This window comes from Miscanthus floridulus, chromosome 4 (assembly GCF_019320115.1).
Source record: "Miscanthus floridulus cultivar M001 chromosome 4, ASM1932011v1, whole genome shotgun sequence".
NCBI classification, from domain to species: domain Eukaryota; kingdom Viridiplantae; phylum Streptophyta; class Magnoliopsida; order Poales; family Poaceae; genus Miscanthus; species Miscanthus floridulus.
Window position 1 is genome coordinate 122,564,588 of NC_089583.1, and position 10,319 is coordinate 122,574,906.

A 10,319-nucleotide genomic window follows, 5' to 3' on the forward strand; every position below is an offset into this window, starting at 1 on the left:
ACGGCCGGCGCGGGCACGGGCGCGGGCGGGGACGGTGCGGCAATGGTGATGGCTCGGTAGAGAGAAAGAGAGAGGAAGAGAGAAAAGAAGGGAGAGTTTATACGTAAGAGAGGGCTTGACGCCAGGATTGTTGACGCCGAGATAGGCGCTAAGATCCATGGTGCCGAGCTAGCTGCCATGTTAGCGTCCACGCCGCCAACGTGGCCCTAAGCTCGACGCCGAGACGTGTAAGCTCGGCGCCACCATCGATGGCGCCGAGCTAAGGGTTCAGATTTTGAAATCATACCTCAAGGGACATATTTGTGATTTTTTTTTCAAAAAAGGGCTAAAATATAAAAAAATTGGACGGCAGGAAGGGGAATCATGTAGGGAATTGAGTGAATCGACGGTGGTAGTTTTTCGGGTGACGTGGTTCGCGGAGGGGACAATTTTGATATACAGGAATAAAGATGATTATTATTATTATTATTGTAGATGACTAGCCTATTTCTTGATGGTATTTGAAAATTAAGCATTATATGTTCTTGCTTTAAATGTTTGATGAAGTGAGGAATTAATAATGTTGTCAGTCCACTAAGGTCAGGCCGAGGCCCACTTGTTCGTGCAAGCGCAGCCCTGGGCCAAACAGATCACGGCCCATCCCTACCGGGCAACAAGCGCCGTCTCGACATGTCTCCAGAAGACTAGAAGAACTCTCCTGATCCCAACCCGCACTCGCCCAAAACCCTACTGCTCCCGCTCGCCCCTCCTTGGCCTGGCCGTGTGGATCCTAACACTAACGCCACCTCGCCGCCGCCGCTGGCGAGATCTCCGGGTGGAGCAAGCGAGGCAAGGCAGCAGCCATGTCGCTCCGCGTGCTGAACCCTAACGCCCAGGTGCTCAACAAGTCGGAGGCGCTGCACATGACCATCAACGCCGCCAAGGGCCTCCAGGACGTGCTCAAGACCAACCTCGGCCCCAAGGGCACCATCAAGATGTAACCTTCCGGTCCCTCCTCTCCCCTCTCTCCCCGCCGCCCCAGCTCGCATAGCCCTTTAATTTGGGCTTGATCGCCAGATCACCCTCTGGCAGATTCGCTGGGCCGTAGGGTTTGATCCTTTATTATTTTCGTGCGGCGGTATGGGTCTAGGTTTCGTGGTGTAGCTGTTCACTTGTAGATTTGAGATGCAATAGTCTCCGCTTTGTTTTGTGCTTCTCGTTTGGTTGGCTCCGCGTGATCTAAATTGCGCGTGGCGATTTCTGATTGGATCTCCATTTGGCAGTGCATTTGCTTATTTGTAACAAATTGGCCGATTGCTGGTTTTAGTTGTTCAGATTTATAGTGGAAAGTTAATCTGATTTTGGCACTGCCTTAGGTTTTCTGATGTGATGTTGCACTTTTGGTAATTATCTAATTGATTACAGAAGGTGCAAAATTTCTTATGGGCTGCAAAGGTTGCTTACAATTTGTTGGCGTTTGGTTTGTGCTGCTCAGGCTTGTGGGTGGAGCTGGTGACCTGAAGCTGACTAAGGATGGGAACACCCTCTTGAAGGAAATGGTATGACACTACCTTTCACAGAAACATACTATTGACATCATTGATGATATTTGTACTTGGTGGTGTTTTTCTTTGATTTGATGTCTTGTGTCATTTATTTGCAGCAAATTCAGAACCCAACTGCAATCATGATTGCGAGGACGGCTGTGGCACAGGATGACACAAGTGGTGATGGCACAACCTCCACTGTGCTTTTTATTGGGGAGCTAATGAAGCAGTCTGAGCGGTGCATAGATGAAGGTATTTTGTTAATTTGTTCTAGGAACATGTCTAATCTTCTCTGGGTTGGTGTATTGATTTAATTTTGTGGTTTCTGAAACTTTTTTACTGTATTGGAGATATCATGTTGGCATTTAGGAAATTAATGTACACTCATATTACCTATATAAGGTGATTTTCTCACTATACAATTATGTCAGATGTAGCTGCCATTTGGCAGTAAGAATTTGGACTTGATGTCAATCTTTCTGGATAATATTTTACTGTGGATTGTGGTTTGGAATTCCTGAAGTGACGCATCATTTCATTGAATTAAGGCTAAGAATGGGTGTGCAGCGTGAGTCTTTATCTCATCATATACAACAACAACAACAACAAAGCCTTTAAGTCCCAAACAAGTTGGGGTAGGCTAGAGTTGAAACCCAGCAGGTGAAGCACTGCTAATGGTTTAGGGATATCACATGATTCTCGTATCACATGTGATGATTCATGAGACCCCGTTAATAATATTTTGATCTTGGCAGTCAGTATCCATGTTTAAAGGTAGAGAGCAACACAAACAGTCTTGATTAAGCATTCTCTTTTTCTTGTAAACCTGAAGGTATGCAGAGAAGTTCTTGTGCAGGTCATTGTGTTTAGGGAACATTAGTAATATGTATACCAGGCTTTCATGGTTATTACATAAGTTAGCAAAAGAAAATAATATTCTAGAAAGTCAAGGTTCTACTATCTTGCAGTTGGAGAGCTGTCCTTTTCGATGAAGCCCCCTTTTTTTTGTAATAAGCTATTTTCTATAATTATATTGTAACCAATTGTTATTCTTGTAGGTACTCATCCAAGATTCTTGGTTGATGGTTTTGATGTTGCTAAGAGAGCATGTCTTGATTTTCTCGAAAAGTTCAAGACGCCAGTCGTTACTGGTGAAGAGCCTGACAGAGATACCTTGAAAATGATAGCAAGAACAACTCTTAGGACAAAGGTCTTACAGTCTTTCATCTGCCATGTCACAAGAAATTTACCTGTGTGCCACTCAAGTTTTACATGGACTTACTATATTGCAGTTGTATGAAGGATTGGCTGATCAGTTGACGGATATTGTTGTGAATGCAGTACGTTTGATTTCTCTTGTAGTTTTTCTGTGAAACGTTTCTATACCTGTCCATTTTGAAGCATATTTGAATTTCCTGTATAAAACTGTTATAGGTTTTGTGCATCCGCAAACCAGATGAACCAATTGATCTTTTTATGGTGGAAATAATGCACATGCGCCACAAATTCGATGTTGACACCCGCCTGGTACATATTCATTTTTTTCATTCCAATATATGGCATTGTGCTAAATTTCAGTCTCTTTAAAGAATGGCTTTGGACTAACATAGCAATGTAACTTGATAATGGTATATGGAGGGATGTCAAAACTTTTACAAGTGTGCCATGATATTCTTGTAGGTTGAGGGTCTGGTCCTGGACCACGGTTCTCGTCACCCTGACATGAAGCGCAGGGCAGAGAACTGTTACATCTTGACCTGCAATGTCTCATTAGAATATGAGAAAAGGTGCATACCAGTACAGCAGTGTTATTTTTTTTTTATGTTTTGGTTTTAGTATTGCTTAGGTAATTATTTGAATTTTGGTGCACCGAATATGTGTGAAAAGGTGTTTGGAGCATTTTTTATGTGATTAATATTGCTATCCATATTAAGTATCATGATCGCCGCCAGCCATGTTTTTGGTGGATTGGACTGTTAAACTCAAGTGTCCATGCTCCCTTTTATAATTGGTTATGTAAACCTCTATTGTTTTACTCCAACTTCAGCTCTTAATTTCATTTCTGCTGTGAGCCAAAACTGTAATCAGTAAATTGGGTTCAATATGCTTATAATTATTTTCTGTTTTTTCATGTAGTGTTGAAGCCAACTGTCTTACTGACATGTAAACTTTGCAGTGAAATCAATGCAGGATTTTTTTACTCAAACGCAGAACAAAGGGAGAAGATGGTTGCTGCAGAGAGACGCCAAGTTGATGAACGTGTCAAACGGATTATTGAGTTGAAAAATAAGGTAATTTGTTTTATGCTTTGTGCCCAGAGTCTAATTTCACCATATGCTGCATTATAGTGGGTAAAATTGTTCTCATGTTTCCTTGCATGCAGGTTTGTGCTGGAGGTGATAAAAACTTTGTGGTGATCAATCAGAAGGGCATTGACCCTCCATCTCTGGATCTCCTTGCTAGAGCGGGGGTAATCTCTACTCTGACTTCTGCTTGTCGGTTCCATGATCAAAATTAATTTGCAATCTTGAATGGATTTAGGTTTTCATTTTAGAACATGGATCTCATGAAGTTAACAGTTAAAATAGGCATTGTCTGATTAAACCATGCTCCAAAATGATCATTTATGATGAAAAATAAACAAAAAAGGTCCATGTTGAAAGCTGTGCAACCAAACCATGCTCCAAAATAAACAAAATAGGCGTTGTCTGATTAAACCATGCTCCAAAATGATCCTTCCTGTGGCAAAAATGCTGAAAGCTGTGCAACCAAACCAACTCGAACTTCTATTCCAATCTCCATATATTTTGAGGTATGGCAATATACAATGTTTTAACTAGATTCATCTTATTATAATTTTTTGTACTTTTTAAATAAATAACAAGATATTAGTGGTCAAAACATTTTGGAGGCTGGCAATGTCTAAAAATGTATTTGTTAGTGGAGAGTATGCTATTTGCATGGAAGCTTATTAATAGCATGATCTGTGTTGTTAAATCCATTTTCCTATTTGGGGCATGTGACCTGAAATGATTTTACAGATTATTGCTCTTCGAAGAGCAAAGAGGAGAAATATGGAGAGGCTTGTGCTAGCATGTGGTGGTGAAGCTGTCAACTTCCGTTGATGACTTGACTGAAGATTGTCTAGGCTGGGCTGGTCTTGTCTATGAGCATGTTCTTGGAGAAGAAAAGTACACATTTGTGGAGAATGTGAAAAACCCTCGCTCTTGTACTATACTGATTAAAGGTTGGTTTATTCTTGAGAAACAGCATCGTCTTTTCCGATACCCTAATTGAGCTGTGAATTGAATATCATTACATATTCAGGACCTAATGACCATACCATCGCACAAATCAAGGATGCTGTCCGTGATGGTCTAAGATCTGTTAAGAACACAATTGAGGATGAAGCAGTTGTGCTGGTATGATGTGTAAATTTCTCTGTTGTGAAAGGTAGCAGGAGTTAGGAAGAAGATTTTGTGGCTTTTGTTTTACGTGTTCAATCATTGTTTACTCTGACAGAAGTCGCTAGTTCTGGCTGGAGTTATTGGTAACTTAGTCAACCTTGTGTGCACAATAAGTTTGATTAAACTTACAACCTGCTTAGTGTCAACTCCATAATTTTTCTATTGTACTGACCTTGGTCTGCATCATCCTGTTTACTATCATGTGCGAACTTGTGTTTTGCTTGAGGCACTTTATTATTTGGTTTGGTTTCAGTTGAGCAGACAGCCATTGACTTTTACGAGAAAAATATGTTCATCTTATCCTTTCCATCTCATTTGGCAAGTGTAGGGTGCTGGTGCTTTTGAGGTTGCGGCAAAGAAGCATCTTATTGACAACGTGAAGAAAACCGTCAAAGGAGTAAGTGCACTAAAACATTGGTAATGCTTTACATTTACTGCTGCAATATCAACATGCTGCCAATACTGTAATCTTGGCAACAGCGAGCACAACTTGGGGTGGAGGCATTTGCGGAAGCTCTTCTTGTTATACCCAAGACTTTAGCTGAAAACTCTGGTTTAGATACCCAAGATGTGATTGTTTCTCTCCAGGTATGTTAAGATATTTGCCCCTTGTGGGTGTTTCACTTTGTTTGAAGTTAAGTAAGGAAGTTCTTGACTATTTTCCTTGTGTTTTCTTAAGAATGAGCATGACCGTGGATTAGTTGTGGGATTGAACCATCACTCTGGGGAACCGATTGATCCCCAGATGGAAGGCATCTTCGATAATTACTCTGTGAAGCGCCAGATTATCAACTCTGGGTATGTGATGCAGCTGTCAGTTTTTGTGTTTCTATGTTCTTGTAGCTATGCTTTCTAAAACATCCTTGATGTGCAAGCTAATGATTTTTTTGGTCTTTGCTGTAGACCCATCATTGCATCTCAATTGCTGCTTGTGGATGAAGTGATCAGGGCAGGCCGCAACATGAGGAAACCGACTTAGATATCTGTTGCCACCTAGCCGAGACTAATTTGTTGTACCTTTTGTTTTTTTGTTTTGTGCTTAGTAGTGATCTGGATGATACAGTTATGGCTTCAGTTAGTCCCATTTCACGAAGCAGGCTGCATTCTCTGTCACTTGTGTTCTGTACCGTTGCTTGAAATTTTGGATTGCTGCGTGCTTATATTTTTACATGGGATTTTAGTTTTATCGATGGTCTGGATTTTTCGTGGCATACATTCTCCTAGGACTTGGTGTATGTGATAAACTAGGCTGTGACAATGACAGACCACGTGCATGTAAATCATGTCCACGAACTATGAAACTGGGTGTAAGCTGTGTTTTTCTCTTACAATAATTCAGCTAGAATAATGTTTTTAACTAGTTTTAGCTAAAATTTAGCTAGCCGAATAGAGCCTAAGGGCTTGTTCGTTTATACTTATCAGTCGGCTTTAATCAGTCTGTTCATTTGGCTATGGCTTGTCGTAAACGATCGTAAATTTTTAGCCGGAATAGTATTTTTCTCTCACATAAACCAGCCAGCAATACTTCTTCACAAACTAGCAACGATATGAACCAGCCAACCGAACAGGCTGAATACCAGCCAAGGCCCAACATAACTCGTCTTCGTAAATGCATCATACTCCCTCTATTTTAAATTATAATATATTTTTGCTCTTTTTTTATACGTCGTATTTACTATACAAATAGATATATACTATGTCTAGATACATAGTAAAAGCAACGTATCTAGAAAAGCCAAAACGTCTTATAATTTGGGACGGATTTAGTACATATCTAACCCATGAACATTTTTGAAAAACCTAGACAATAAATATTGAAGATTGATGAAGTCAAGATAAACATCCGTGTCCAAGAATTGATATTGAATAAATATAGTTACAATTATATATATGAAAAAAAATCATGACAGTCAATCTCGGTACTTAATGCCAAAACCGATACGACGTGGGAGACCGACCACGTAAGGGAGGACGCACATGGTAGTCTGGGGCCCACGAAGCTGACGCGAGGGACCCTGGGAAATGGGAGAGGAGCGACATGGCATGGGCCACAACTACGGCGAAACAGCTGCGCCCTGTGCAGGTGGTCCCCGTGGCAGTGACAGCCGGACCGCGGACAGGTGACCAAAATCCACGGCCGCCCTTCCCGTTCCTGGCCGACGCGACGCCGGCGCTTCGTCTCTATCTCTCGGTCACCGCACAGGGGGTGACGGCGAGATGAGAGGCGGACGGCCGGCCAGCCAGCCAACCACGCTCCACGCGGACCTGGTGGTGGCGCCATCATCGGCCACCACCGCACCTGCCGCGCTGCACTTGCACTTGCACTTGCACTTGGCATGGACGTCCACGGCCGGTTGGCGTTGGCATGGACGTCCACGGTCCATCAACGATCGTCCAAGGAGGAATCGCAGCTGCTGGTTCGTTTGACGATCTGCTTGTGCCCACGCAAAGAGCTCACCATCCGGACTGCCACCGAGAATGAGAGGGTCGTGTTGTGCCTTTGCCCTTCTCCATCGACGCTGTCCTTCTATGTCTGCTTCTCCGCCTTGGTCGTTCTTCTCAGCTTCGTTCATTTTCGAGTCCGATTCACCCCTCGTCGAGTGATTCGCGGCTAGGTGACCTTGATTTGTGGAAGGAGGAGCCCAATGCACAGGTTGCCAACCCCGATCCGAGGACTGATTCGCCAGTCAACACCGACTCAGTGATGCCATCATCTGTCAACTAGAAATGGAACGGCGAGAAGCTTATACCAAAACAGAGCATGCGAGGAGGAGAAGCGACAAAAAGTTGATTGGAGAAGCGACAAAAGTTTGATTTAGGCTCCTTTCATTTGTTCCTCCTCTTTCTCGAGTTTTTTTTCTCTCCCCAACCCGTCCAATCTCTTTGAATCAAGCAATTTAACCTTGAAAAGTTGGATTTGATCCATAGATCTTCGAGAGCAAGATATCATCTCTCCCCTCCTCATTTTTTACGTATTGGTTTGGTATATATTACGTGTATTTTGCAACCCTAAATACGTTAGTACTTATTGTTTGAAGTGATTTTTTTTATATTATGTAACGGTAGGATGTAAAGGTGTGGTAAAGCTAGTAAAACAAGATAATCTCTATCAATCGTGTTATATTATTGGTTCATTTACCCTCGTTTTAGGGTTTAATGGCTTTTGGTTCTTAGAACAAAATCGGCTCATTTGTAGTTATGGCCGGATGACCGGAAATGTCTTCGACACATTGCCTCTGCCTAGTGGTGTTCCAGTGTCCATGTGCTTTTGCGGTGATTCTTGCAAGGTAGTCAAGTCTGATGAAGAAGACACGTATAGGCAGAGGTATTGGATGTGTGCCAATTTTGCGTTTGAGCCTACACTTCGTCAGCGTCGCACTAACAAGATGATGAGAAATTAATGTTGTGTAATAATTATTTTGTGTCGTTAAATCATGCATGATTTATTTGGTGTGTAACATTTGAATGTATTGCAAACCCCTCCACCGCTCCGTGATTTTAAGCAGTGGATCGACACTAAGATCAAGCAGGAAGACAAGGAGTGGATACAAAAACTGTTGAAGTGGGAGGCAGATGACAAGGAGATGATGGAGAAGAGACGCAGAGAGAAGGCTGTAGAAAAGGAGCATGAGGGAGAGGAGGAAATGAGGCGTGTTGCTCCGTACAGGAAGGAGAGGGAGAAGAAGCTTGAGCGTGCGCGCCGAGCGAAAGAAGCGATGGAGGAGAATCCTGATGCCCTGAGGAAGGGAAAGTGGTCTCGTTGGATTCAGTAATCTCCATGACTTGCTAGTTCTATGGTTTATTCATGAAGAATGTTGTCTAGTCTTGGACTTTTCATTGTGTTGTCATGTACTGCACTTTAATTATAGACGTACTTAGGTCATATATTGCGTTATTTAGTTTGTCGGCATGTACTTCTATTATCACTGTGTTGTTTAATATGCCATAGTATTGGACTTTTCATTGTGTTGTTGTTTTCATTATTTATGGTCATAATATTCATTTTAATATTGTGGAGGTAGTGAAACGAGTTCACGTACTACAAATAAAACATAATGAAGTAGTGCATTACATAATTTGACACGCACAACACATGAAATGGCATGTGAAAACATGTACCAAATTAGCCTGGACTAAACCTAACATGCCTCAGGTAATTGAAGCGAACAACAAGCACATGAAATGGCAACACCCTTCCTTGATGCGGGGACGTCGCCGCGCCTCTCCGTGTCCCGCCCGCCACTGATGGATGCGACCGCAGGCTCACGACGCTCCACCAAGGTCGCAACGACCTCCCGGCCTCCTCCATCCTCGGAAGAGCTCACGTCGCCACCCATCTCTGTGGGTTCCTCTGACTTGAGCTCTACCTCCATGTCGCTCCTATTCTCCCCGGCCTGCACCCACCGGGTGATCTCCTTCTCCTTTTCATGCCTCCTTCGAGGCTTCTCAGCTCTCTTCTTCTTCCTGGCGTCCACCGCCTCCTTTAGGGCAGCTTGCCGAGCCGCGCCCTCCGACCTCCTTGAAAGATGCGACCGGGATTTGTAGCCAGTGAGTCCCTACGAAACGGATGACTCAGAGTTAGAACAAGAGAGAGCAAAAGGGAAGAACACGAAATAAGGAGAAGGGATCGTACCAGAGTGGACAGCTTCACGGTGTGGAGGGGTTCGGGCTTTCCCTTGAGGGACTCCTTGTTTCTCAGCTACAGCACCCCGTCAAGCCAACTCCAGACCTCGTCCTTCGCCAGCTCCTCTAGCGGCGTGCGGTCGGGATCCGTTGAGCCAGAGTACATCCACATCGGCCAGCTCCTCTCCACCAGTGGGGTGACCCAACGGTGAAAGAAGGTGTGGAACACCCTTAGCCCATCGAGGCCGTGCTGCACCAGCTTTTGGAGCTCTGCCTCGATGACCTCTAGCTTGTTTTGCTGGCTAGAGGGCCCCCACGACCAACTCCCCTACCTCTCCGGCCTTCTTCTAGTGAATGGCGGGAACGACGTCTCCGCTGGGTTCCTGATATAGAACCACTCCCCGTGCCACCCCCGATTGGAGTCATAGGGGGAGTACGCGGGGTAGGAGCTCGACGGCCTCGACTTCTTCTGCAGGGCGAAACCCCCCACCGACACGATCCTAGGTGGCTTCCCCTCTGACAAAGCTCGTCCGGTGAAGATCAGCTGGAAGAGGTCCACGTGTGGCTCCATCTCGAGGAAAGCCTCGCAGATGGTGATGAAGCCAGCAACGTGCAGCACCCCAGACGAATTAAGGTGCTGCAGCTCTAGCCCCCACTCATTGAGGAGCCCGCGCAGGAACTAGTGCGCGGGATATCCTAGCCC

At 44.1% G+C, this 10,319-nt stretch overlaps 2 pseudogenes; both read left to right on the forward strand.

Annotated features, from left to right (window-relative positions):
• The first annotated feature begins 702 nt into the window (after positions 1–702).
• On the forward strand, positions 703–6,204 carry LOC136552955 (T-complex protein 1 subunit zeta 1-like; annotated as a pseudogene).
• An 811-nt stretch (positions 6,205–7,015) lies between these two features.
• On the forward strand, positions 7,016–8,872 carry LOC136549249 (uncharacterized; annotated as a pseudogene).
• The last annotated feature ends 1,447 nt before the right edge of the window (positions 8,873–10,319 follow it).